General features: G+C 37.8%; 1 pseudogene; it reads right to left on the reverse strand.

The window, feature by feature from the left end:
• Positions 1–1818: 1818 nt before the first annotated feature.
• Positions 1819–2489, reverse strand: LOC118844548 (annotated as a pseudogene).
• Positions 2490–25888: the final 23399 nt, after the last annotated feature.

Consider the following 25888-nt stretch of genomic DNA (forward strand, 5'->3'; position numbering starts at 1 on the left):
TTCATTCCATTCAGATTTGACTCAGACATTTTTCTTCTATGGTGTTGGCACTTTTAAGTAGTCTATATATCTATTTCAGATTTCATAAGATTATCAATTAAATTTGGAAGGTCTCACAGAATTCACCTAGTCCAATTCCCTCATTTTATAGAAAAGGAAATGAGGACCCAGAAGAGTTTGAATTACTTGCCCAAAGTCACATGGGTAGCCAATATTAAAATTCAGGTCCCTTAGCCCAATTCCAGCAATGATTTCATTATACTACACTGACTGTCTTCACCTAGCCTCTATAACAAGGGAAACTATCTTTTCCGGGTTCTATGTTGCATACATATGCTCTATGTTGCATACACTGGCCTCTTGCTGTCTGACCAACAAATTACAGTTACCAGAGAGATAGACACCAACATCTGGTTTTCAGAACCAGGAGGCTCCAGCAGCTACAAGAGTCTCTTCTGGTCAAATCACAAGACACTCTTCCAGTGAGTGAGAGCCTCAAAGCAAAATGCTAACCTCTCAGCATATGTACCCTTCTTAGGGCCTGAAGACTTCACACCTCATCAGCAAAAGGGTGTGGGCCTGGGGCTTCACATCTAGTAAGCAAAAGAGTATGGGCCTGGGGCTTTGCACATAGCAAGACTTTATCAAAGGCACTTGTTTACTTTAGCATTATAAAAGAGAAAACAGTAAAAAAGAGTCCGACCTTAATTACCATAACAATGGCAAGTCAAAGATGGTTTGGAGACATCTTCAATTTTTTGAGTTTGGCCTTGTACTTTCCTTCGAAATGCAATCCTCTCATTGTCACCCAACACATCTTTTCCTGACATACTATGTCAGAAACAGAACATCGCAGTGGATTGACAGGGTATTAGGCTTCATGTGGCAATTTTTGAGTTATTTTCTCCTTTGCTTAAGCTAGATTCCTATAACACAGTCCTAAGAGGCAAAGTTTATTCTAAGCTGTGTCCAGCAGATTCTAAGAACACTTATTCCTTCAATTTGAGGTAGGTATGTTATGCAGTGGATAAGATGCATAACCTTTTATCAGGAAGATATGAGTTCACATCCTCCCAAGACACTTACTGGTTGTGTGACCTTGGGCAAACCACTTAAACTCTTTTAGTTTCAATGTCTTCATACATAAAATGGGGATAAGAGTATCACAGGTTTCCAGGATTGCTGTAATGATCAAATAAGATAAGATAGCTCAAGTGCTTTATAAGCCTTAAAGTCCCATATAAATATTAGCTATTATCATCCATTCAAAAGAACAATTGCCCATTTATCTTCATGCAGAAAGAACAGAAAAAGTAGACTTATCATGTTCCAGTGGTGTTTTGGTATTGTATAGACTCAGCTTTAAATATGTTTAGCTCAGTATATATACATGAATATGATAAATATATTTCAAATTGAGTTGAGTAAATGTGAAGCCTCTCTCATTTCTCAAAGCTCTATTTGGTTTGGTGCTACATTTGAAGGAAAGACTCATGAATGAAACAGCTGTCCATTTTGTTTTTGTTTGTTTGTTTGTTTTGGCCTATGTAAGACTTTTTTTTTTAATACATGGGCAGCTGAAATGACCAAGACACATCAAGAGTTCTGTGGGAAGCCAGTGGAGGGTGGAGGGGCCAGAGGTGGATGGTTAATGGCATCCTTAGAACAGTCTGAGTGCCAGCAGGGCCTTTAGCAGGTGCTGGTGGATCCTAAGTGGGCAGAGTTCCCCCCACGCCCATCCCACCTCCCAGCCTGGGGAGACTTCTCTAATGCCCTAAAGCCCAAGAGGATGGAGCTGGTTGGAGCCATGCGGCTGGGAGGGGTCAGCTGCTTAGACATGGGCCAGGATTGGGGGCCATGGTCCCTTGATGCTGAGGGGGCTGGGAGGAGGGTGTCCAGTCATTCGAAGCCTCTGGCTCAGGAGTGATCTCTTCACTTATTCTTCTGGAGGTGAGTCATGCCTGCTTTGGTTGCTTCCTGGGTCAGATTGGCTGCTGTGTCCAGGGCTCATCCACTCAGGTCAGTCACCAGGCTGTCCATGGAAGCCTGGTGCCTCAGGAAGATGGGGTAGATCAGGTGATGGTACAGGATCTGGGAGTCATTGCAGGCTACTGGAAGCATGCACCATAGCAAGAAGGCACACTTCCCTGCATAGTAGAAGGGGAACCAGAAAAGGAAGATGTCAGAGAAGAATTTAGCCAGGCCAAAAATGCTGTATACCACCCAGTATGTTAGCCAGATGGTATCATCATCTTTGTTGGGGCTTTCAATGGCCTTGATGGAGGAATATGCTGGGTAGATGAATCAATGAGATTGCAGAGAAGGGAAGCACCATTGCCAAATATGAGATGGAGAGCCAAAAAAGCAATGGAACCTGTAGCCAGGTAGTACTTTTTGACACCAGTGATCTCTTCCAGCTTCCCCAGCAAATTGGTGACAATGTTTTTCTGCTCCAGGAACCTCTGAAAGCACTGCCTCAAGCTAGCCATGGCTCCCGGGACCGAGGAGGGGAGGAGAGGGGACAGAAGATGACTGGACCCGGGTCTGAGGGGCGACCTCCAGGGCTCCTCCGCTGCTCTGCAGTGGTGCTGGTGGCGTCTCCCTCTCTAGGCTCCCAGGACCTCCACTCCTCCGGTCCCTCGGTCCCTCCCCTTACTTCCCTCCCACCTTGTGGTCCTGCAACTGCTCGAAACAGCTATCTATTAAAAGCTCATGGCATTTATTGATTTTTTTAAGAGGTGAAAGGAAGAATGGCTATCCATGCCCACACCTATCTAATCTGTCTCTTTCGTCTATCATATCGTGGTGATCACCATAGGCCTTCTCAGCCTGAAATGAATTAACTGCTGAAACAGTAAGTAGGAGTAAATTCACTCCATGGCTGTCTGCACCTATAGTGGGTGTGATTTAACTGTGATGCCTCAATGCTTTTCAAAGTGGCATCTCACTTAGTCAGAAAAAAAATGGAATAGATAGCAAGCCAGAGGTCTAAGGCACTGCGTCAATGTACTTTATAGAGCCAAGAAACCTATAAAACAAAACCAAAAAAAGAAAAAAAAAAACACTGACAGCTAAAAGAAATGGACTGCATCAAGCAGCATTCTTTCTGCTTTCATGATTCAATGTCCTTCCTTCCAAAATATATATTCTTTCTGGAACATAAAAGACTTCTATAGAGGCTTATGGTGTTTCCATTTCAGTGCTTTTTATTTTTTCCTAGCTTTTATGTTGTTTTTTTTCCGCCATTGGTGTTTAACATGTGCTCTGTGGCAAAAGAGCCAATGTAACATTAATATAATACATCAGAAATTTTGGACAGCATATTTATTTTAGACTGCTGAAGAGTACTTCCTGGTGATAGCCAAAGTATCCACTCAAACTGGTTTGAATTCCCTCTAACTTATGACAAAAAGTGGTTTGAGAAAGAATCTATACTTTTTATTTCTCTTAGCTACCTTAGTGGACTGATGTTGAGGGTGATACCATAGGTTATATGAAAAAAATAAATTAAGATAAATGTGAAACATCTTAATGTCTGGTTTTTGGTTAATGGGTGGAATATACTTTCACAATGGCAATTGATTCAAAAACCCCATGAAGACACTGACCAAGTTTGAGACTAAATCAGTTCTGGAATTTGGTTGGTTTTAGTATTGATGAGTTTTCTTATTTAGAATCATTATTTCATAAGATTACAGGATTTATAATAGAAGGCCCAAAGGTCAGAGGTAATATGGTCAAACCCCCTCAATTTACAGGAAAATGAAGTCTAGAGAGTTTAATGATTTATTGAAAGTCATACAAATAGGACCAGCATTTTCTGAGGAAGGAAGGGATTAAAGCTCTGAGTGGTGATAGAAATTCAACCAAAACATTTATACTCTGACTTTCAAGCTGATAGACTATGTTCTGTCAGGATTATAATTTTATTTCTGTTGATACTAAGAAAATAGATCGTTACTGAAGTTAAACCAAAAATTAAGGCTGAAACTATTCTATAACCATTATTAACTATTCCTTAATGAAGACCAAGAGTCCTTCACACAGGAGATGCTTGTTAATATTTTATTTTAATTACCAACATGATCACTTCTTTATTTTCTCTATATATATTGCATTCCTTTGTCCTAGTCCTACTTTTCTTTCCCTTTTATTCTTTGCTAAATCTCATCTCTTATGGAGAAATCAGTTAGTATGTTTTACATCAAATTCTGCTCCCCAGCTCTCTTTCCATAACTCCTTTTTCTTTCCCTCAACCTGATCTAAATTGTACTGATTGTCATAAAGACCCCTTGTTGGCAATCAGAACTAAAACTATTTCTGATCTAGGCAATTGCATTTGCTGTACATAAAACCTCCTGAAAATTTTTAACTGGGGATATACCTTCGGTTCACATCTTCATCTCACACAGATATTATCCTAATAAAGTTGGCACCTTTGGGTAGTATAGAAAGTGATTCATCTTTCTGTATACTAGGCATGTAAAAAAAATAAAATGAATCACATACCTAAAATCTCCTTAAAGTCATTGAACTTTTTCAAAGTGAAACTTCTATGAACAGCTCTCATTCTCATAGATTATTTTTCTTGGTTAGAAGAGACCTAGAGGGCTTTATCACAACATTAATATAATTACCTTTAATAAAGCTGTCTTTGAAAAGTAATAGAGAGGAAACTCTGATGCCACTTGCCCTAAGACCAAGAGACTAGATGTTTTACTGAATGCTTTGCTTGTTACAATTCCCTTTTCCCAGGCAATATTGAATGAATCATCCAATTACCAAACAATTAAGTGTAATATTGAGGGCAAAAATATCTATATAGCATATGCCCAAAGGCCCAGAACCTAGAGAAATTAAGTGGAATGTAAGGTAGTTCATTGTGGGCAAAGGATATCTTAAATAAAGTGAAAAATATGTTGTACCAGTCTTAGGACTGACTGTATAATGAAATCCGCTATGGTTGTATTCCACATTTCAAAAGTGAAGAGAATTATATAAATTATTTCAGTAAGTCATGTTTTAAGCAAAATCCACACATACACATAATATACATATGTACACATGTGTGTCAGTATATCTGTGTATACATATATGCATATTATACATTTATCTATTATATGTGTATATACACATATATGCATGTCATATACATGTATGTGTGTATATATATATATGTGTGTGCGCACACACACATATATGTATATATACACACATATATGTATATACAAATGTATATGTCAGAGACAACTTTATTAAAGGCAATTATTTTAATGTTCTGCTATAGACCCTTATGTCTTTTCTAACCAAACAAGGTAATCAATGAGAATGAGTCCTTCATAGAAGTTTCATAAAATTATTATTTCATTCATGTGTGTATATATCTATATATCCATATCTATATATAGATGGGTGGGGATGGGGGTGGATGGGTGAGTGGATAGGTATATTTCTCTCTGCAGCTGCTAAGTGGCAAAGTAGATAGAGTGCTGCTCTGGAGTCAGGAACACCTGACCTGAGTTCAAATCTAGCCTCAGAGACTAACTGGGTGGCCCTTAGCAAGTTGTTTAACCCCATTTGCCTCAATTTCCTCATCTGTAAAATGAGCAGGAGAAAGAACGGGTAAACTCCTCCAGTATTTTTTGCCAAGTAAACTTCACTAGGGTTTCAGATTCAGAAAGATTCAGAATTTACTGAATTCAGTAATTACTGAAAACAACTGAACAGTAAAGATAACAAAATATTTTTGTCTACATAAAGCAGCTGATTTAGAAGTGAAAGGTCTAGTCAATTACTCTTTTAATTTTTATGTACAATACCAAATAATTGGGTTAATTAACTTTCACTGAATTTACTTTGACACTAGATAGTTAGAGACTAATAAATTTTTTTTTAAATGCAATTTATTTATTTAACATATTTGGTTTTCAGCATTGATTTTCACAACATTTTGAATTACAAATTTTCTCCCCATTTCTACCCTCCCCCCCACTCCAACATGGCTTATATTCTGGTTGCCCTGTTCCCCAGTCAGCCCTCCCCTCTATCACCCCCCTCCCCTCTCATCCCCTTTTCCCTTCCTTTCTTGTAGGGCAAGATAAATTTCCACGCCCCATTGCCTGTGTATCTTATTTTTTAGTTGCATACAAAAACTTTTTTTGTTTTTGAACATCTGATTTTAAAACTTTGAGTTCCAAATTCTCTCCCCTCTTCCCTTCCCACCCACCCTCCCTAAGAAGTTGAGCAATTCAACCTAGGCCACACATGTATTATTATGTATAACCCTTCCACAATACTCATGTTGTGAAAGGCTAACTACATTTTGCTCCTTCCCAACCCATCCCGCTTTATTGAATTTTCTCCCTTGACCCTGTCCCCTTTCCAAAGTGTTTGTTTTGTTTACCTCCACCCCCATCTGCCCTCCCCTCCATCATCCCCCCCCCCGCCTTTTATTTTTTTTTTTATCTTTCTCCCTCTTCTTTCCTGTGGGGTAAGATACCCAACTGAGTATTTATGGTATTCCCCCTCAGGCCAAATCTGATGAGAGCAAGGTTCACTCATTCCCCCCTCACCTGCCCTCTCCCCTCCTCCCATAGAACTGCTTCCTCTTGCCACCTTTACGCAAGATAATCCACCCCATTCTATCACTCCCTATCTCCCTCTCTCAGTATGTTACTCTCTCATCCCTTAATTTCATTTTATTTCTTTTAGATATCTTCCCTTCATCTTCAACTCACCCTGTGTCTGCTCTCTCTCTTTTATATATATATATATATATATATATATATATATATATATACACATATACATACATATATATAAACACACATATATATATACACACACACATACACATACATACATATACACATAGATATATACATACACATTCACTTGTATATATACATAAACATATATATATGTGTGTATATATATATATATATATATATATATATATATATATATATATATATATATATATATATATATATATATACATGCATATTCCCTTCAACTACCCTAATACTGAGGTCTCATGAATCATACTCATCATCTTTCCAGGTAGGAATGTAAACAAAACAGTTCAACTTTAGTAAGTCCCTTGCAATTTCCGTTTCTTGATTACCTTTTCATGCTTCTCTTGATTCTTATGTTTGAAAGTCAAATTTTCTATTCAGTTCTGGTCTTTTCACTGAGAAAGCTTGAAAGTCCTCTATTTTATTGAAACTCCATATTTTGCCTTGGAACATGATACTCAGTTTTGCTGGGTAGGTGATTCTAGGTTTTAATCCTAGCTCCATTGACCTCCGGAATATCGCATTCCAAGCCCTTCGATCTCTTAATGTAGAAGCTGCCAGATCTTGGGTTATTCTGATTGGGTTTCCACAATATTCAAATTGTTTCTTTCTGGCTGCTTGCAATATTTTCTCCTTGATCTGGGAGCTCTGGAATTTGGCAACAATATTCCTAGGAGATTTCTTTTTGGGATCTATTTGAGGAGGCGATCGATGGATTCTTTCAATTTCTATTTTGCCCTGTGGCTCTAGAATATCAGGGCAGTTCTCCTTGATAATTTCCTGAAAGATGGTATCTAGTCTCTTTTTTTGATCATGGCTTTCAGGTAGTCCAATAATTTTTAAATTATCTCTCCTGGATCTATTTTCCAGGTCAGTGGTTTTTCCAAGGAGATATTTCACATTGTCTTCCATCTTTTCATTCCTCTGGTTCTGTTTTATAATATCCTGATTTCTCATAAAGTCACTAGCTTCCACTTGCTCCAATCTCATTTTTAAAGTAGTATTTTCTTCAGTGGTCTTTTGGACCTCCTTTTCCATTTGGGTAATTCTGCCTTTCAAGGCATTCTTCTCCTCATTGGCTTTTTGGAGCTCTTTTGCCATTTGAGTTAGTCTGTTTTTTAAGGTGTTGTTTTCTTCAGTGTATTTTTCAGTATTTTTTTGAGTCTCCTTTAGCAAGTCATTGACTTGTTTTTCATGGTTTTCTCACATCCTTCTTATTTCTCTTCCCAATTTTTCCTCTACTTCTCTAACTTGCTTTTCCAAATCCTTTTTGAGTTCTTCTATGGCCTCGGGCCAGTTCGTGTTTTTCTTGGAGGCTTTTGTTGTAGGCTCTATGACTTTGTTGTCTTCTTTAGGCTGTATGTTTTGGTCTTCTTTGTCACCAAAGAAAGAATCCAAAGTCTGAGACTGAATCTGGGCGCGTTTTCACTGCCTAGCCATATTCCCAACCAACTAACTTGACTCTTGAGTTTTTCAGTGGGGTATGACTGCTTGTAGACTAACGAGTTCTATGTTCTATGTTTGGGGGGGAGGTGCCAGCTCTGTCAGAGCCGCACTCCTCCTTCCCCAAGGACCCCCAGTCCAGACTGGGCTTAGATCTTCAGCAGGTTGTTGCACTCCTGCTCTGATCCCCCACTTAATTCCTCCCACCAGGTGGGCCTGGAGCCAGAAGTAACAACAGCTGTAGCTGCCCCACCTCCGCTGCCCCCGGGGCTGGAAGCCGAACCGCGAACTCCTAACACTCCTGCAGCTTTTCCCACTAACCTTCTCCGCAGTCTTTGGTGTTTGTGGGTTGAGGGGCCTGGTAAGTGCTGCAGCTCACATATTCAGGGCGCCAGGGCCCCCTCCGCCCAGCTTCTGGTCTGGATCGTCCACGCTGCTCAGGCTGGGCTCTGCTCCACTCCGTTCCCAGCTCCCAGCTCTGTGTGGAATAGACCTCACCCAGAGACCATCCGGGCTGTCCTGGGCTGGAGCCCTGCTTCCCTCTGCTGTTCTGGGGGTTCTGCCATTCTAGAATTGGTTCAGAGCCATTTTTATAGGTTTTTGGAGGGACTCGGGTAGGGAGCTCACTCTAGTTCGTGCTTACCAGCTGCCATCTTGGCTCCGCCCCCCGGGCTCGAGACTAATAAAATTTTGTGGTTTAAAACCATTTGGAATTGTGTTGACATGGAATGTGTATTCAGACCAAATATTACTTAGATACTGACTGATATAGGAAGCTGATTTGTGGGAAGAAGGAGTAGAAACAGCAGAGCAGATGTACTTAAAGTTAATGAAAGCTGGTATGACTAATGCAGATATCAAACTATGTGTAGCTCAATGGTGTCAAACTCAAATAGAAATGTGGGCTGCTTGACAGTATCAAACCTCCATCTCAATTTTTACAAAAAGGTGAATTGGACAAATATTTGGAGTAAAAGAATGTGCTCTTTTCCCAGAAGAAACAAAGTTGTAGTTTATTAGCTCATCAATTTATTACAGCAAGAAACCATCCAGCCCAGACCCTTTATCTTATATATGAAGAAATTAGAGTCCAGGGAAGCTAATGAACTTGTCCAAGTTCATCCAGATAGCAATTGGAGAAGTCAGATTTTGAAATCAGGCACTATAGGGTTCTTTCATTAATAATTCTGCAGCGAGGCCTGCTGAATGTTCCTGTCTCATTCCTATTTTAAATATGTATACTTAGTAATGGATATTATGTTTCTCATGAAAGGAGTCCTTATCCTGCAGTTGTCTATTCAGAGGAGGGCTAGTTCCTTTGGAAGACTTAGGAGAGATAAGAAAAATTCCCTGTTGAGTCTCCATAGGTTGGCTGACCTTTTGTTCAGTATGAAATCAAACAAACTCTCAGTTCTCTAGTGCATAATTTTCAGAACACTTGGTATCTGCACTGGTAGAGGGAGTTCCCCCATTGGGAGTAGTGTATATCAATGAAATAATAGGTTTATGCATATGTGAATATGAGTATATACAATCCACATATTTATGTGTGTATGTGTGCACATGTGAATATATACGTTTATGTGTGCATGACAGTAAGCTTGGTGTAGTGACTAGCTTGATTTCTTTCTAACAGCAGGCTTATGACAGGTACTAGCTCTATGGCTGATCCAGAATATAAGTGGATAAGGTGTCAATTTGCATTTATGAAGAGATTTTATTCACTGGAAGTTCATGTATGAATGAAATCACAAGTCCAGTCCTTATTCCGTCCCTATCTCCTATATATGTATGTTGATGTTCAGTTACTTTTCAGTTGTATCTGACTCTTTGTGACCCCATTTAGGGTTTTCTTGGCAAAGGTACTGGAATGGTTTGCCATTGCCTTCTCCAGATCACTTCACAGATGAGGAAACAGAGGCAAACAGGATTAAGTGACATGGCCAGGGTCACACACAGCTAGTAAGTGTCTGAGGTTGGATTTGAATTCAGAGAGAAGAGTCTTCCTGACTCCAGGTCCTGCACTCTCTCCGCTGTGCCAGTTATCCATATACACAGATACTATAATGCAGTTTTTTGGGAGACATGGGCTACAGCTCCTCACTTTACTGCCATTAGTGTGCAGAATTCCAAATGTGAAAGCTATGCCCTCCAGTGCAGATCGAAAACCCTCATGAAATTTATAGGCTTAGAGAATTTTCTGGGGCATGGTGAGTTTAAACCATTTGACTTTGTTCATATAGGCAATATGTATTGTGGGCAAATTTGAACCTATTAGTCAATCAAAAAGCACCTACTATGTTACGTTCCAGGTACTGTGCATGGCAAAAGGCATACAAAGACAAAAACTAACCCTGAACTGATAGTCCAGGTTTGAATACATATTTTCCTTCCTCCAACAAAGTTTGATTTAATATACTAAGATATTAAATAAATTATGTACTTATCATATAATAGGCATCAAATGTATTATAATTACATAATAATTGACCATTAAATAACATATATTAAATTATTAGGCATCTTTGTTAGAAGCTAATGGAATGCTTCAGAAAGATAGCATTTCATCATAAGACCAAGAGCCACTCCCCAACTGATAAGCAAAGTATATAAATAAAGAGGAGTCAGAAGAATTGCAAACTATTAATAGTCATATGATAAAATAACTGCAAATCAAAAATAAGAGAAATTTAAATCTAAAGAAGTATAAAGGTACCCCTTACACCCAACTGTTTGGCAAAGAAAGATAAAAAAGATGGGGAATGATCAATATTGGAAGTATCAATGGAAAATGGTCACATTGATATTGATGAAGCGGTAAAATAATTTACAATATTGTTAATTATTGGACAGAACTTCATAATTGTGCTAAGAAAAATATTGAAATGTCCTACACGTTGAAGCAGAGATTCTACTACTAAACATGTACCCCAAGTGGCCAAAAATAGAACAAAAGACCCCCATATACACCAAAATTTTAATAATAGTATTTTTAGTACCATCAAGGAAATAAAAACTATGTTAAATGTCCATTGATTTGGGAATGGCTAAGCAAATTGTGATACATTAATGTAATGGAATATTACTATACTGGTAGAAAAGATGAATGCACAGAATTGAGAGAAGTATGAAAAATATGAACTGATGCAAAGTAAAATAAGCAAAACCAAGAAAACAAAGATATCATGTCTACAATAACGTACATTGTAATTATAATGACAATGTTTAATCTCAAAGAGAAAATAAGAAAAAGGGTGTCTTCCTTTTTGTGCAGTTTTATCAGTCAAGCAAACGATAGGACTTTATTCAGTACATCCCATATTCCAGACACTGTACTAAGTGTTTGAGATAGAAAGACAAAAATTAAACAATCCCGTGCTTGAAGAGCATACATTCTATCTGAAGCAAGAAAATATATGATTATGAGCATATATGAAATGAATATGTGAACAACTAATACACAATAAATATAGGAGAATTATGTACAAGCTAATTGGTGAGGGAGCTAGGTGGAGCAGTGGATGGAGTGCAGGCCCTGGAGTCAAGAAGATCTGAATTCAAATCCAGTCTCAGACACTTACTAGCTGTATGACCCTAGGCAAGTCACTTAACCCTGTTTGCTTAAGTTTCTTTATCTGTAAAATAAGCTGGGGAAGGAAATGGCAAACCACTCCAATATCTCTCCCAAGAAAAGCCCAAATGGGCTCATAAAGAATTGGACATGAATGAAACAACTAAACAACAGCAATTAGTGAGAAATGGCACAAGCAGTTCATATCAGTAAAGGTATTGTGTAGAGAGACATATTTCTGTGTCTTGAAAGAAATAAGGAACTCAAAGCAAAGGTAAAAGGGAATGTATCTCAGAAATGGGAGCTCACCTGTGAAAAGTCACAGTATTCGAGAGATAAAAGTGCTGTGTGTAAGGGCTATTGGTGCATAGCATTAGATATACAGTTAAACTTCACTGAAGTATTGGTTAATTTTGCTAGACTACATTATTTTTCTCTTATTCTTTGCTATAAGGTTTGGCGCTATGGTTAGGAAAGGATAATATACATGTAACAATAGATGTGTGTGTATTTGTATATATAAATGTAGATGGAAGTTGAGTTTATTCAAAAGCATACAAAAATTAAAATAAAAACAATAAAATATGGCACTGAAAAGAAAACATGGAAGCTGCAATGACATTCAGTGCAAAAGGTAACAGCAAAAAGAAGTGTATCTCCTTGAGAAACAAATATCATTCTTCACAAACTAAGGACATCACCAAACACAGAAACCCTGACAGTGGGTGAATAGTTGGTCAGTGGCATTTTTTCTTTTTTTTCTTTTCCCCTTCAACAAAATAAGACCTATTCCAGAGAAAAGAGAAGGGGATTACACATTTTCTTTGCACTGAGATGTGAAGTACAAGTATTGTTTTGTCCTGTTTTAACATTATGAAGTAACATAATTCTGAAAACCTTTGACATGAAGAGGAACTCTACTCTTGTTGTATAAGGTACTCAGATGTTTGTGGATGTTGTTACTTAATTGTTTTTAATTGTCAGTATTTTAGTCAGTTCTATCTCCATTGTATTACCTATTAAAGAGCTAAGGAATGCAAAATTTGAGAGTCCTTAAAATTGTGAAGTAGGATAGGTTTGTGTTTGATAGCCTCCTATTCTCAAGTCTGATACTTTCTCTTTTTATGACAACCTTGCTCAGCATGGTTCTTAACCTGGAATGTTTGTGAAACACAGAGGAGCTACCATAGCACTTCAATTAAGAATGCCCTCTTAAGGCATGCTCTAATATTGTTCTTCTTTCCTAGAAAACACAACATAACAAAAATAAACCTTCCATTTCTGAGGTTCCCTGTCCAAACTCAGATGCCATGGAGCAGAACCATCTCATAAAGTAACTAACATCAGTATTTATTATTATTTTTGAATCAATTTTTAATTTTAAAAAACCATTCCTTTCCTTTCCCCCCACCCTATTCTTTTTCCTAGCATGGGATGGGGGAGAGAAAGCTTGCTACATATAGAGATTATCCAATAAATTCCAACATTTACCACATCCAAAAATGTCTTTTGCTCTTTTTTGTGATGATTTTCTTTGTTTGATATTTTTTAGTTTTCAGCATTGAATTCCACAAGATTTTGTTACAATTTTTCTCCCAATTTCTACCCTCCCCCAACTCCAAGATGGCATATATTCTGATTGTCCCATTCCCCAGTCAGCCCTCCCTTCTATCACCCTCCTTCCTCTCCCCCCACTCATTTTCCCCTTACTCTCTTGTAGGGGCAGGATAGATTTCTATGCCCCATTGCCTGTATATCTTATTTTCCCGTTGCATGCAAAAACAACCTTTGCAAAAACAACCTTTTTACAGCATCTGCTTTTAAAACTTTGAGTTCCAAATTCTCTCCCCTCCTCCCTCTCCACCCACTCTCCCTAAGAAGGCAATCAATTCAACACAGGCCACACATGTATCATTATGCCAAACACTCCCATAAATAGTCATGTTGTGAAAGACTAACTATATTTCCCTCCCTCCTATCCTGTACCCCTTTATTCAGTTTTCTCTTGACCCTGTCCCTTTCCAAAAGTGTTTTCTTTTGATTACTTCCTCCCCCTATCTACCCTCCCTTCTATTGCCCCCCTTTTTATCCCTTTCCCCCTACTTTCATGTGGGGTAAAATACCCAATTGAGTGTGTATGGTATTCCCTCATCAAGTCAAATCCAATGAGAGTAAGATTCACTCATTCACCCTCATGTGTCCCCCTCTTCCCTTCCAGTGAACTGCTTTTTCTTGCCACTTTTGTGTGACATAATTTACCCCATTCTATCTCTCCCTTTCTCCTTCTCTCAATATATTCCTCTCTCATCCTTTAATTTGATTTTATTATTTTTAGATGCCATCCCTTCACATTCAACTCACCCTGTGCCCTCTGTCTATATAGTCTCTCTCTCTCTCTCTCTCTCTCTCTCTCTCTCTCTCTCTCTCTCTCTCTCTCTGTATATATATACATATATATACATATATATATATGTATACATATATATACATATATATATACATATATATATATATATATATATATATATATATATATACATATATATTCCCTACAGCTCCCCTAATACTGAGTTCTCATGAATTATATCATCTTTCCACATAGGAATGTAAACATAACACTCCAACTTTAGTAAGTCCCTTATGATTTCTCTTTCTTGTTTACCTTCTCATACTTCTCTTGATTCTAGTGTTTGAAAGTCAAATTTTCTATTCAGCTCTGGTCTTTTCACTTGGAAAGTTGAAAATCCTCTATTTTGTTGAAAATCCATATTTTGCCTTGGAGCATTATACTCAGTTTTTCTGGGTAGGTGATTCTTGGTTTTAATACTAGCTCCACTGACCTCCGGAATATCATAGTCCAAGCCCTTCGATCCCTTAATGCAGAAGCTGCTACATCTTGTGTTATCCTGATTGTGTTTCCACAGTACTCAAATTGTTTCTTTCTGGCTGCTTGCAGTATTTTCTCCTTGATCTGGGAGCTCTGGAATTTGGTGAGAATATTCCTAGGAGTTTTATTTTTGGGATCTTTTTCAGGAGGCAATCGATGGATTCTTTCAATTTCTATTTTACCCTCTGGCACTAGAATATCAGGAAAGTTTTCCTTGATAATTTCTTGAAAGATGATATCTAGGCTCTTTTTTGATCATGGCTTTCAGTTAGTCCAATGATTTTTAAATTGTCTCTGCTGGATCTATTTATTCAGTTGTCTTTTGGACCTACTTTTCCATTTGGCTAATTTTGCCTTTCAAGGGATTCTTCTCATTGGCTTTTTGGAGCTCTTTTGCCATTTCAATTAGTCTATTCTTTAAAGTGTTATTTTCTTCAGTATTTTTTGGTCTCCTTTAGCAAGTCATTGACTTGTTTTTCATGTTTTTCTTGCATCACTCTCATTTCTCTTCCCAGTTTTTCCTCTTCTTCTCTTACTTGCTTTTTCAAATCCTTTTTGAGCTCTTCCATGGAGTGAGACCAATTCATATTTTTTTTGGAGGCTTTTGATGTAGTCTCTTTGACTTCATTGACTTCTTCTGGCTATATGTTTTACTCCTTTTTGTCACCAAAAAAAGATTCCAAAGTCTAAGTCTGAATGTGAGTCTGTTTTTGCTGCCTGGCCATGTTCCCAGCCAACTACTTTACCCTTGAGCTTTTCATCAGGTACTTCTAGAGTAGAGAGTACTTTGTCCCAAACTTGAGGGGCTGTGCTATTGTTTTCAGAGATATTTGTACTCAGCAAACTCTGCACACCAGTATTCCTTCTCCCCCAAGAACTACCAATCAGGACCGCTACTCAGATCTAAGCAGGCTCTACACTCCTGCTCTGATCTGCCACTTAATTCCTCCCACCAGGTGGGCCTGGGGCTGGAAGTAACTGGGGCTGGAAGCAGCCCCAGAGCTGCACCACTTCCATACCCCTGCAGCTGGGGCTGACCAAGCACTGCTTTCACTCTGTTCTAGAAGTTCTACCCACTAACCTTCTCTGTTGCCTTTGGCATTTTTGGGTTGAGAAGTGTGGTAACTGCCACAGCTCAATGATTCAGGGCTCTGTGGCCTGTTCTGCCTGGCTCCCAGTCTGGGTAGTCCCGGCCCAGCACACGCTGGGTTCTGCTCTTCTCCACACCCAGCTCTGTGCAATAGACCCTTCTCCATGACCTGGGCTGGAACCCTGCTTCCTTCTGTTATCTCATGGGTTCTGCAGCTCTAGAATTTGTTCAGATACACTTTTATAGGTGTTTGGAGGTACCTGGAGGGGAGCTCACACAAGTCCCTGTTTTCCAGCCACCATCTTGGCTCTGCCAATGTCCTTTATTCTTAATATTTAGCCCAGCTCTAGAGAGAAGGTGTTACAAGGAGTATCACAATCTTCATGAATGGTCATCTAGAATCATGGTTGAACAACACACTCCCATATAAACAGTTACTGTTTGCATACTGCTCTTAGAATAATACCATATTGATATTTTAATGAAAGTATATTGCTCCAATAATTCACTCTGCCTTTCAAAACACATATCTAACTTGTCCTTTCATATAGTCATCCTGAGAATTCACAAAATCAGACAATATAAAGAGTGGGTCTCCTTTTAAGATGTCTTTTAGCAGAGTTCAGATGACGGCTGACTATATATCCTGAAGAGGGGAATGTTTCAGGTATGGGTTGGATTAGATCACCTTTGAAATCTCTTCCAGAACTAAAATCCCATTATGTTGTCATATGATTCTAAAAAGAAATCAAAATTTTAAATTCTGAATTACTCCTTTTTTGGTTTATTTTGAAGAGGCACTTGTAAAGTGGCCAGAAGTCACAGTTATGATTAGTCAAGTGGCTCAACCACATCACTGGTCTTGCAATTCATAATAATTTCAGTTTTATCAACTCATGTGGTACTTGTGACTCAGTAGGATATACTGACTATGGTCAGTCCAACCTGGTAAACCAAGCTGCCATCATCCTCTTCCAGCCATATTACCCTAACCTGAGACTGTCTAAAATGTGGAGGCATGGCTATTGTCTACTTAAATTTATTAATGTGGACATCCAAATACCATGCAACTCAATGGACATATGTCTCAAGTCAATTCACATCTAAGCTTAAGCACTGGTTGACCAAAAGACCACAGATTTAGAGCTTACAGGTAGTCAAATTCTCTCATTTTTCAGATAAAGAAATTAAGGCTCAGAAATGCTGTGACTTGTCCCAGGTTATACCAGTATTAAGTGTCAGAGCTAAGATTCTACTTCTTATTGTAAATATAATTAGGCTATTAATTTAGAAAAATCAAATAATAAAATTCCCAGAGGAAAGGCACCAGTGTTTTGGGTTGATGTTTGATAAAGGATTTAGGGACAGACATGGAGAAGGTATACATGGGTTATGAAATCCACTATTGGGAGGAAGAGTATCAATAAGATCATGAATCCTCAGTTGTTTCAAATTATAGCTTGTCATAATCTCCTTCAGATTTTGTGCTATGCAAATCTAATTTAAGAATATCACTATATGATGAATACTTAAGGAGTCTACTTTGACTTAACTGAGCTTAACTGATTACATGGAAGGCTACAGATATACAGGATGATTGTGCTCCCTCTGCTTCACAGTGAATATACGGATTCTTCCCAAGTTAAACCATTACATTCAGGTAGTTTATTTGACAGGAATGTAATGACTTCCATCCTTTTTAGGTACAATTCAAAGCCATTACTTAGGGCAATCCTATAACAATAATCACATGCTGGGCATCATGAGACAATATGTATAGGACTTGTTATTGTCAGCCTGATATTCTAATCATAAATCTTTGTCATAGAGAAGGAATCACTCCTGAAATTCTCTCTTTAGGACCCTTCTTTGCAAATATTATTGCTGATAAAAGCTCTCCTTTAGGTAGATAGTCAGACTTGGATTTCAATCATACAAGGTTTTCTTTTAATATTGAACAAGGAAGAAAAGCACATGATGTGATAGAATGATACAGAAATCTCTAAATTAACTATGCATATGTGTATATATATATATATGTATCTGTGTATCTATATATCTATATATTTTTTCTTTTGAATTATACACTCCCTTAAGGTTTACATAAAAATGTTAACCCTTTGTTCCTAGTCTTCCAAATTATTTCCTTTGTTCCAATAATAATGTCAATTGACATAACCATGGCCCTTTGAAGCTTACAACAAATTTTACCTACATTATCTCCTTCAAGCTTTACAACAACGTTATGAGGCTAATATTGCAGAAATTATTATCTACATTTTACAAATGTAGAAATTACGGAAGACTTAAAGAGATAAGGTGACTTGCCAATGGGAACACAGTCAATGGGAACACAGAGGCAGGATTTGTATCTAGGTCTTCCTCCAATTCTAATTTGGATTGATGACTCCAAATATATCTCTATCTACTCCTACTATGCTAGACTACCAGACCTCTGAGGTTCCCTTCAACTATGCAATTCCATTATTGTAAAGTTTTCTAGATTTTTCTAGCACATAATATAGATACCTTTAATGCATGTTTTCATCCTTATAAATGTGAGACAGGCTGTGTCTACAAGCTGAGCTATTAAATCATGAATAGACTCATTCTAATCTCTGTGTTGGACCAAAGCAGTCAGTGACTGTTGTCTGCCCAGGATCAAATAAGATAATGTATGTAAAGCACTTTGCAAGCTGCAAAGCACTGTATAAATGTTAGCTATGATTACTGTGATTACACAGTGGTGTGTTCAGAGTAACCATTCATTCTAATCTGTTGATATTCCAACTCTGCAGATTATAACACAGTAGAGAGACTACAGCTGATTCATTCTTCCAGCTGTCATTTGGGAAATAACTATCTGACAGTTTGGCTGTTGAGGCCATTTCTTGACTGAAATCCCACATGCATATGGAGGCTATATCTCAACATGCACGTGGGATTTTAGGTTTCACTTCAGTCTTTAGGCCCTCCGGTTCCCAACTGATAAAAGTAATGGTTACTAATAGACAAGTAAGAAAAGGTTAGGAATAAAGAATTTTCAGAAGAAGAAATGCAAATAATCAACTACCATATGAAAAAAAAATCATCCAAATCAGTAACAAGTGATAAAATATAACAAGAGAAATGAATATGAAATTGCTTTTGAATTTTTAACTTAATGCTGAGCAATTTGGCAAAAATGATAAACAATATAATCTGTTTTCACTTTTTCCATTTTGTGTATGTGTGTGTTCAGCACCTGGCACAGAGTAGATGCTAAATAAATGCTTGTTGAAGGGAATTAGATATTGGAGAGTCTGTAGAAAGACAAGACTACTAATGAACTATTGGTTAAGCAGTAGATTGGTCCAACCATTCTAGAAAACAAGTTGAAGTTATGCAAAAAAGAAATGTGACCAACATACATATATTTTGATTCATTGAGGCTATTACTATATATAATCTCTAAAGAGATGAAAGCAGAAGGACCTCATATGTGCAAAAGAAGCATTATGATGCTGTGTAATTACAAGAAATCTAGAAATTAAAAATGAAATGAGTATTCATTGACTGAGTAATGGAAAGGGGGAAATTTGACATACATGTAGAAGAATAATATTGTGTCATAAAGAATGGAAAATATGAGTAAATTCAGAGAAATTTAAGAATATTTATGTGAACATATTCAGAGAAAAGAAACAAGATAAAAGAGGATAATGCACATATGATAACCATAATAGTATGAAAAATGAAAAAAATTGAAAGATATCAGAATTCAGACTAATATAATCATGAATTTTTATGTTGAAATAACCTTCTAACCTCTCAGCTGATGGCCTGTAAGTGTAGAATGCCACATATGCAATAGATAGAATCAATTCATCATTTGATTTTGGTAAACTATGTCTGATGTTTACTTTGTCACTAGAACAGAGTGATTATGGGGAAGTTACAAGGGTAGAAATAAAATCAAGCCATGGTCATCCACTGAATCCTGAGCCATTGCAGTTATCTTGACTTTTGTTTTGCCACTGGACTTTGATGACTCTTGAAGAAAGACTAAGGCCAATCATTTCTCACAACTATGCCTTATTTAAATACAATTTATATACAACTCAAAAGACATTGAGTGGCATGCCAAATCAATAGGTTTGAGGTAGTATATTGGCTAATATGATAAAAAAGGAAAATGATAAATGTTGGAGGGATGTGAGAAAACTGGAACACTAATGCATTGTTGATGGAGTTGTGAGCTAATCCAATGATGCTGGAGAGCAATTTAGAACTGGTGCTGAAAGGGTAACTAAACTGTGCATACCCTTTGATCCAGTAGTACTTTTGCTAGGTCTGTATCCCAAAGACATAAAAGAGAGGAGGACCTATTTATACAAAAAAATTGTAGCAGCTCTTTTTGTGGTGGATAAGAATCGGAAATTGAGGGGATGGGCATAGACTGGCGAATGACTGAACAAGCTGTGGCATACAGTTGTAATGGAACATTTTGTGCTATAAGAAATAATGAGCATGAGGATTTCAGAAAAAAAGTGGAAAGAGCTATATGAAATGATACAAAAAGAGGTGAGCTGAACCAGGAGAACATTGCACACAACAACAGCAGTGTTATATGATGAAGAATTGTAAATGACTTAGCTAATCTTAGCTATTCTCACTAATACAATACAACCCAAGTCAATTCCAAAGGACTCATGTTGAAAAATGCTATCCACTACCAGAGAAAAAAGTGATGTGTACAGACTGAAGAATATAATATTCCTTTCTTTCATTCCTCTTCTTTCTTTCTTTTATTCTTTCTTTCCACATAACTGGGGGGAAATGAAATATTATTTAAAAAATACAGTCCAGTGGAAGTGAGGAAAAGGCCTGGAAAGAGAATGAAGATAGTTTAGCTTCAACTGCTCACCAAAATGGAGACTCCAAGAGGAAAATCACTTGACATCCTTCAGGAAGTTGACCTGGCAACAAACAGGCAGTTTGTTGATTGTCATCATTTTTCTATAGAATTCACAGAACTGATCAGATGTTTTAGCCTCAGTAAGACATAATGACAGTGGGACATTTTGGAAAAATATGCTAGGGAAAATGGGAAAAAAGAAACGTGTCTTACATTCTAATTTTTTCCTCTATTTGTTCTTTATAATTTAGCTCTATCACACTGTTATATAACACTATGATCAATTATAGGAACACATATTATGTGAAAAGTTCACCATGGATGAAAGCTAAATTGCACAGACATATTCTTTGTTGTTGCTGTTGTTGTTGTTGGTGGTGGTGGTGGTGATGGTGTTTAATGAATACATCACAGGTGTTATGGACAATTTTGTTGAAAAGTTGAATATACATAATAGAAGCCAATTTTCTGATTTTTACATTAAACACAATGGGGTAATGGAGATATTTAAAGGGAAGAGTGACTACTTTGATGACAAACCTGGATCATTTATAGCAACAATTTATTGGAAACACTATTATTTAGAACATGTAGTTAGGATCACAGTGAATGAAAAACAATGAGTTCTATAGCCTCCTGTCCAAACCATGTAGATCATACCTTGTTATGAAACTGTTTGTTTACTCAGAACCCATCATAAATGTCAATATTATAAATAGTCCTAAACTGATAAGAGAATAAACTCATATTCCTAGTGGCTAAAACACTTTTTTACAAAGGGCTTTATTTAATAATATTATAAATCACTTGAAATATAGTCAAAGATGAAATCAAACAAGAAAGAATTGATCCCATAATGGTCATTATTTAATATTTTTAGCTCTGGAAATAGCCTTTGAGATCACCTAGTCCGACTCATTTTTTTTTCAGATGAAGCAACTGATAGTATGTTTTAGATACATCTTCTTGACTCCAATACAATGAGATACGTGTTGTTTTCCCCATTTTTCATATCAGAAAATTGATTCACTGAAAGTTTAAGTGACCTAGCTAAGATATGTAAAGCAAGTGACAGAGTAGAGAGTAGAATGCAGTTTTCCTCCTTCCTAGACTTACTATTTTTGTATTGCAGTACAGTAATATCTTTTCTATATAGAAGTATTTGGTTGAAGGACTCTATCAACAGAGGTTTATTACCCAAAGCATTTCATCATAAAATAAGGTGATTTCACCACTAAGATGTTTCCATGGGTAAAAACCACAATGTGATAGGTATTTCAGGAAAATTGTGGAATAGAAGCAAGACCTCACATCAAAGGTAGAGAGATGTCAGAAACTTCTTATTAAAGATAATGATAAATTTAAAGTTCCAATAGAACAAAGGAAAAACTAATTAACTCATTATGTGTAACATAATAAAGACAGTCCCAATGCTCTAATATGCCCTTAATCGATACCTTTGGCAATGGTGATGAGAGTATTCTTTCCTCTTCCTATGATCACAGTCTTGTTTCAGTTGTTCAACAAATACTTATTGAGTGAGTGCCTACTATATTATGTGTTCTAATCCCTGTGCCAGGTACTAGGACTTTCCAGGATTAGAAAGAGAAGCACAGTAGAGTCTTTGAAAAGTAGTACTAACAAGTTCATTTTAGTAAAATCATGTAGTGTCAGTTTCTATTTTAGTCAATGAGGTTCCAGAGAGATAGGGAGAAAAAGGGTGTTTTGCTCTATCGTCTATTCATATCCACATAATGACAGAATACTATAAGCTCCTTCAAATCAGGGACTGTTTTCTTTTTACATTTTTATATCCAGTGACCAATATTTTATCTGGTATAGTCGACTTTTAATGAATTATCATTGACAGACTGTCAGACGAGGTATCTTACAAGGTATTACTCATGGACAAGCAGTAACTCTTAGATGCTTGGCACATAGAAGTATTAGTGGAGTGGAGGGGAAATGATCTTAGAAATAGAAGTTTTGGGTTTACATCCTAATTCTGATAGCTATTAAATGTATGACCCTTATCAAGATATTTAAACTTTTTAATTCTCATGTTTCTTCCTGCATAAAATGGCAATAATAAAGTTTGTACTGCCTACCTTCTAAGGTTATGGTGAGGAAAATGTCAGCTGCTAGGACTTTTGGTAATCTATAGGCAGGTCTGTTTGCAATACCATGTATGACTCTACTCAATATAGGTGAAGGAAAAAGCATATCATCCAATCTGTCCAGATGATACTAGATTTACTAATGATTCTCTGGTTGCAGACCTTGACTGAGACCCAGAATTTTGAAATGACTGGACATAGATGTGGATTCATGTATTTGTGAGAACTGCTATCATTTGGAAAAAAAAAAATTCATTCATAGATAATTCCTATGCCTTTAGAAAGTCTTTACTTTTCACCCGATTTATTTGAACCCTCTCTCTCCTAAAATTTTAATGCACATAATATATTTGTGCTACATGTTGCATTCCCAAAGTACAATGTAAAAATGTAAATAGACACCTAATTGGTATATTGGTCCGTTTTCTCTCCCATTCCCTAAGCCAGAGGTTCTCAATTTTTTTAATCTTAGAACACTTTTATGCTCTTAAAATCATTGAGTTTTGGTTTCTATGGGTTATGTCCATTAAAATTTACTATATGGGGAGGAGCCAAGATGGCGGCTGGTAAGCACGGACTAGAGTGAGCTCCGTACCCAAGTCCCTCCAAAAACCTATAAAAATGGCTCTGAACCAATTCTAGAACGGCAGAACCCACAGAACAGCAGAGGGAAGCAGGGCTCCAGCCCAGGACAGCCTGGATGGTCTCTGGGTGAGGTCTATTCCACACGGAGCTGGGAGCTGGGAGCTGGGAGCTGGGAACGGAGTGGAGCAGAGCCCAGCCTGAGCGGCGTGGACGATCCAGACCAGAAGCCGGGCGGAGGGGGCCCTAGCGCCCTGAATATGTGAGCTGCGGCAGTTACGAGACTTCTCAACCCACAAACACCAAAGACAGCAGAGAAGGATAGTGGGAAAAGCTGCGGGAGTGGAAGGAGTTTGCCGTTCGGCTTCCAGCCCCAGGGGCAGCGGAGGTGGGGCAGCTACAGCTGTTGTTACTTCTGGCTCCAGGCCCACCTGGTGGGAGGAATTAAGTGGCGGATCAAAGCAGGAGTGCAACACCCTGCTGAAGATCTGAGCCCAGTCTGGACTGGGGGTCCTTGGGGAAGGAGGAGTGCGGCTCTGACAGAGCTGGCACCTCCCCCCCAAACGTGGAACATAGAACTCTGTAACCTACAAGCAGTCATACCCCATTGAAAAACTCAAGCGTCAAGTTAGTTGGTTGGGAGTATGGCCAGGCAGCGAAAACGCGCCCAGACTCAGTCTCAGACTTTGGATTCTTTCTTTGGTAACAAAGAAGACCAAAACATAAAGCCTAAAGAAGACAACAAAGTCATAGAGCCTACAACCAAAGCCTCCAAGAAAAACACGAACTGGCCCCAGGCCATAGAAGAACTCAAAAAGGATTTGGAAAAGCAAGTTAGAGAAGTAGAGGAAAAATTGGGAAGAGAAATGAGAAGGATGCGAGAAAACCATGAAAAACAAGTCAATGACTTGCTAAAGGAGACCCCAAAAATACTGAAAAATAAAATGAAGAAAACAACACCTTAAAAAACAGACTAACTCAAATGGCAAAAGAGCTCCAAAAAGCCAATGAGGACAAGAATGCCTTGAAAGGCAGAATTAGCCAAATGGAAAAGGAGGTCCAAAAGACCACTGAAGAAAATACTACTTTAAAAATGAGATTGGAGCAAGTGGAAGCTAGTGACTTTATGAGAAATCAGGATATTATAAAACAGAAACAAAGGAATGAAAAAATGGAAGACAATGTGAAATATCTCCTTGGAAAACCACTGACCTGGAAAATAGATCCAGGAGAGATAATTTAAAAATTATTGGACTACCTGAAAGCCATGATCAAAAAAAGAGCCTAGATACCATCTTTCAGGAAATTATCAAGGAGGACTGCCCTGATATTCTAGAGCCACAGGGCAAAATAGAAATTGAAAGAATCCATCGATCGCCTCCTCAAATAGATCCCAAAAAGAAATCTCCTAGGAATATTGTTGCCAAGTTCCAGAGCTCCCAGATCAAGGAGAAAATACTGCAAGCAGCCAGAAAGAAACAATTTGAGTATTGTGGAAACCCAATCAGAATAACCCAAGATCTGGCAGCTTCTACATTAAGAGATCGAAGGGCTTGGAATGCGATATTCCGGAGGTCAATGGAGCTAGGATTAAAACCTAGAATCACCTACCCAGCAAAACTGAGTATCATGTTCCAAGGCAAAATATGGAGTTTCAATAAAATAGAGGACTTTCAAGCTTTCTCAGTGAAAAGACCAGAACTGAATAGAAAATTTGACTTTCAAACATAAGAATCAAGAGAAGCATGAAAAGGTAATCAAGAAATGGAAATTGCAAGGGACTTACTAAAGTTGAACTGTTTTGTTTACATTCCTACATGGAAAGATGATGAGTATGATTCATGAGACCTCAGTATTAGGGTAGTTGAAGGGAATATGCATATATATATATATATATATATATATATATATATATGTGTGTGTGTGTGTGTGTGTGTGTGTGTATGTTCATGTATATATATAAGTGAATGTGTATGTATGTATATATCTATGTGTATATGTATGTATGTGTATGTATGTGTATATATATATATATATGTGTGTGTGTGTTTATATATATATATATATGTAAAAGAGAGAGAGCAGACACAGGGTGAGTTGAAGATGAAGGGAAGATATCTAAAAGAAATAAAATGAAATTAAGGGATGAGAGAGTAACATACTGAGAGAGGGAGATAGGGAGAGATAGAATGGGGTAGATTATCTCGCATAAAGGTGGCAAGAGGAAGCAGTTCTATGGGAGGAGGGGAGAGGGCAGGTGAGGGGGGAATGAGTGAACCTTGCTCTCCTCAGATTTGGCCTGAGGGGAAATACCATACATACTCAGTTGTGTATCTTACCCCACAGGAAAGAAGAGGGAGGAAGATAAAAAAAAAATAAAAGGCGGGGGGGGGGATGATGGAGGGGAGGGCAGATGGGGGTGGAAGTAATCAAAACAAACACTTTGGAAAGGGGACAGGGTCAAGGGAGAAAATTCAATAAAGCGGGATGGGTTGGGAAGGAGC

The sequence above is a fragment of the Trichosurus vulpecula genome, chromosome 3, assembly GCF_011100635.1.
Source record: "Trichosurus vulpecula isolate mTriVul1 chromosome 3, mTriVul1.pri, whole genome shotgun sequence".
Classification (NCBI taxonomy): Eukaryota; Metazoa; Chordata; class Mammalia; order Diprotodontia; family Phalangeridae; genus Trichosurus; species Trichosurus vulpecula.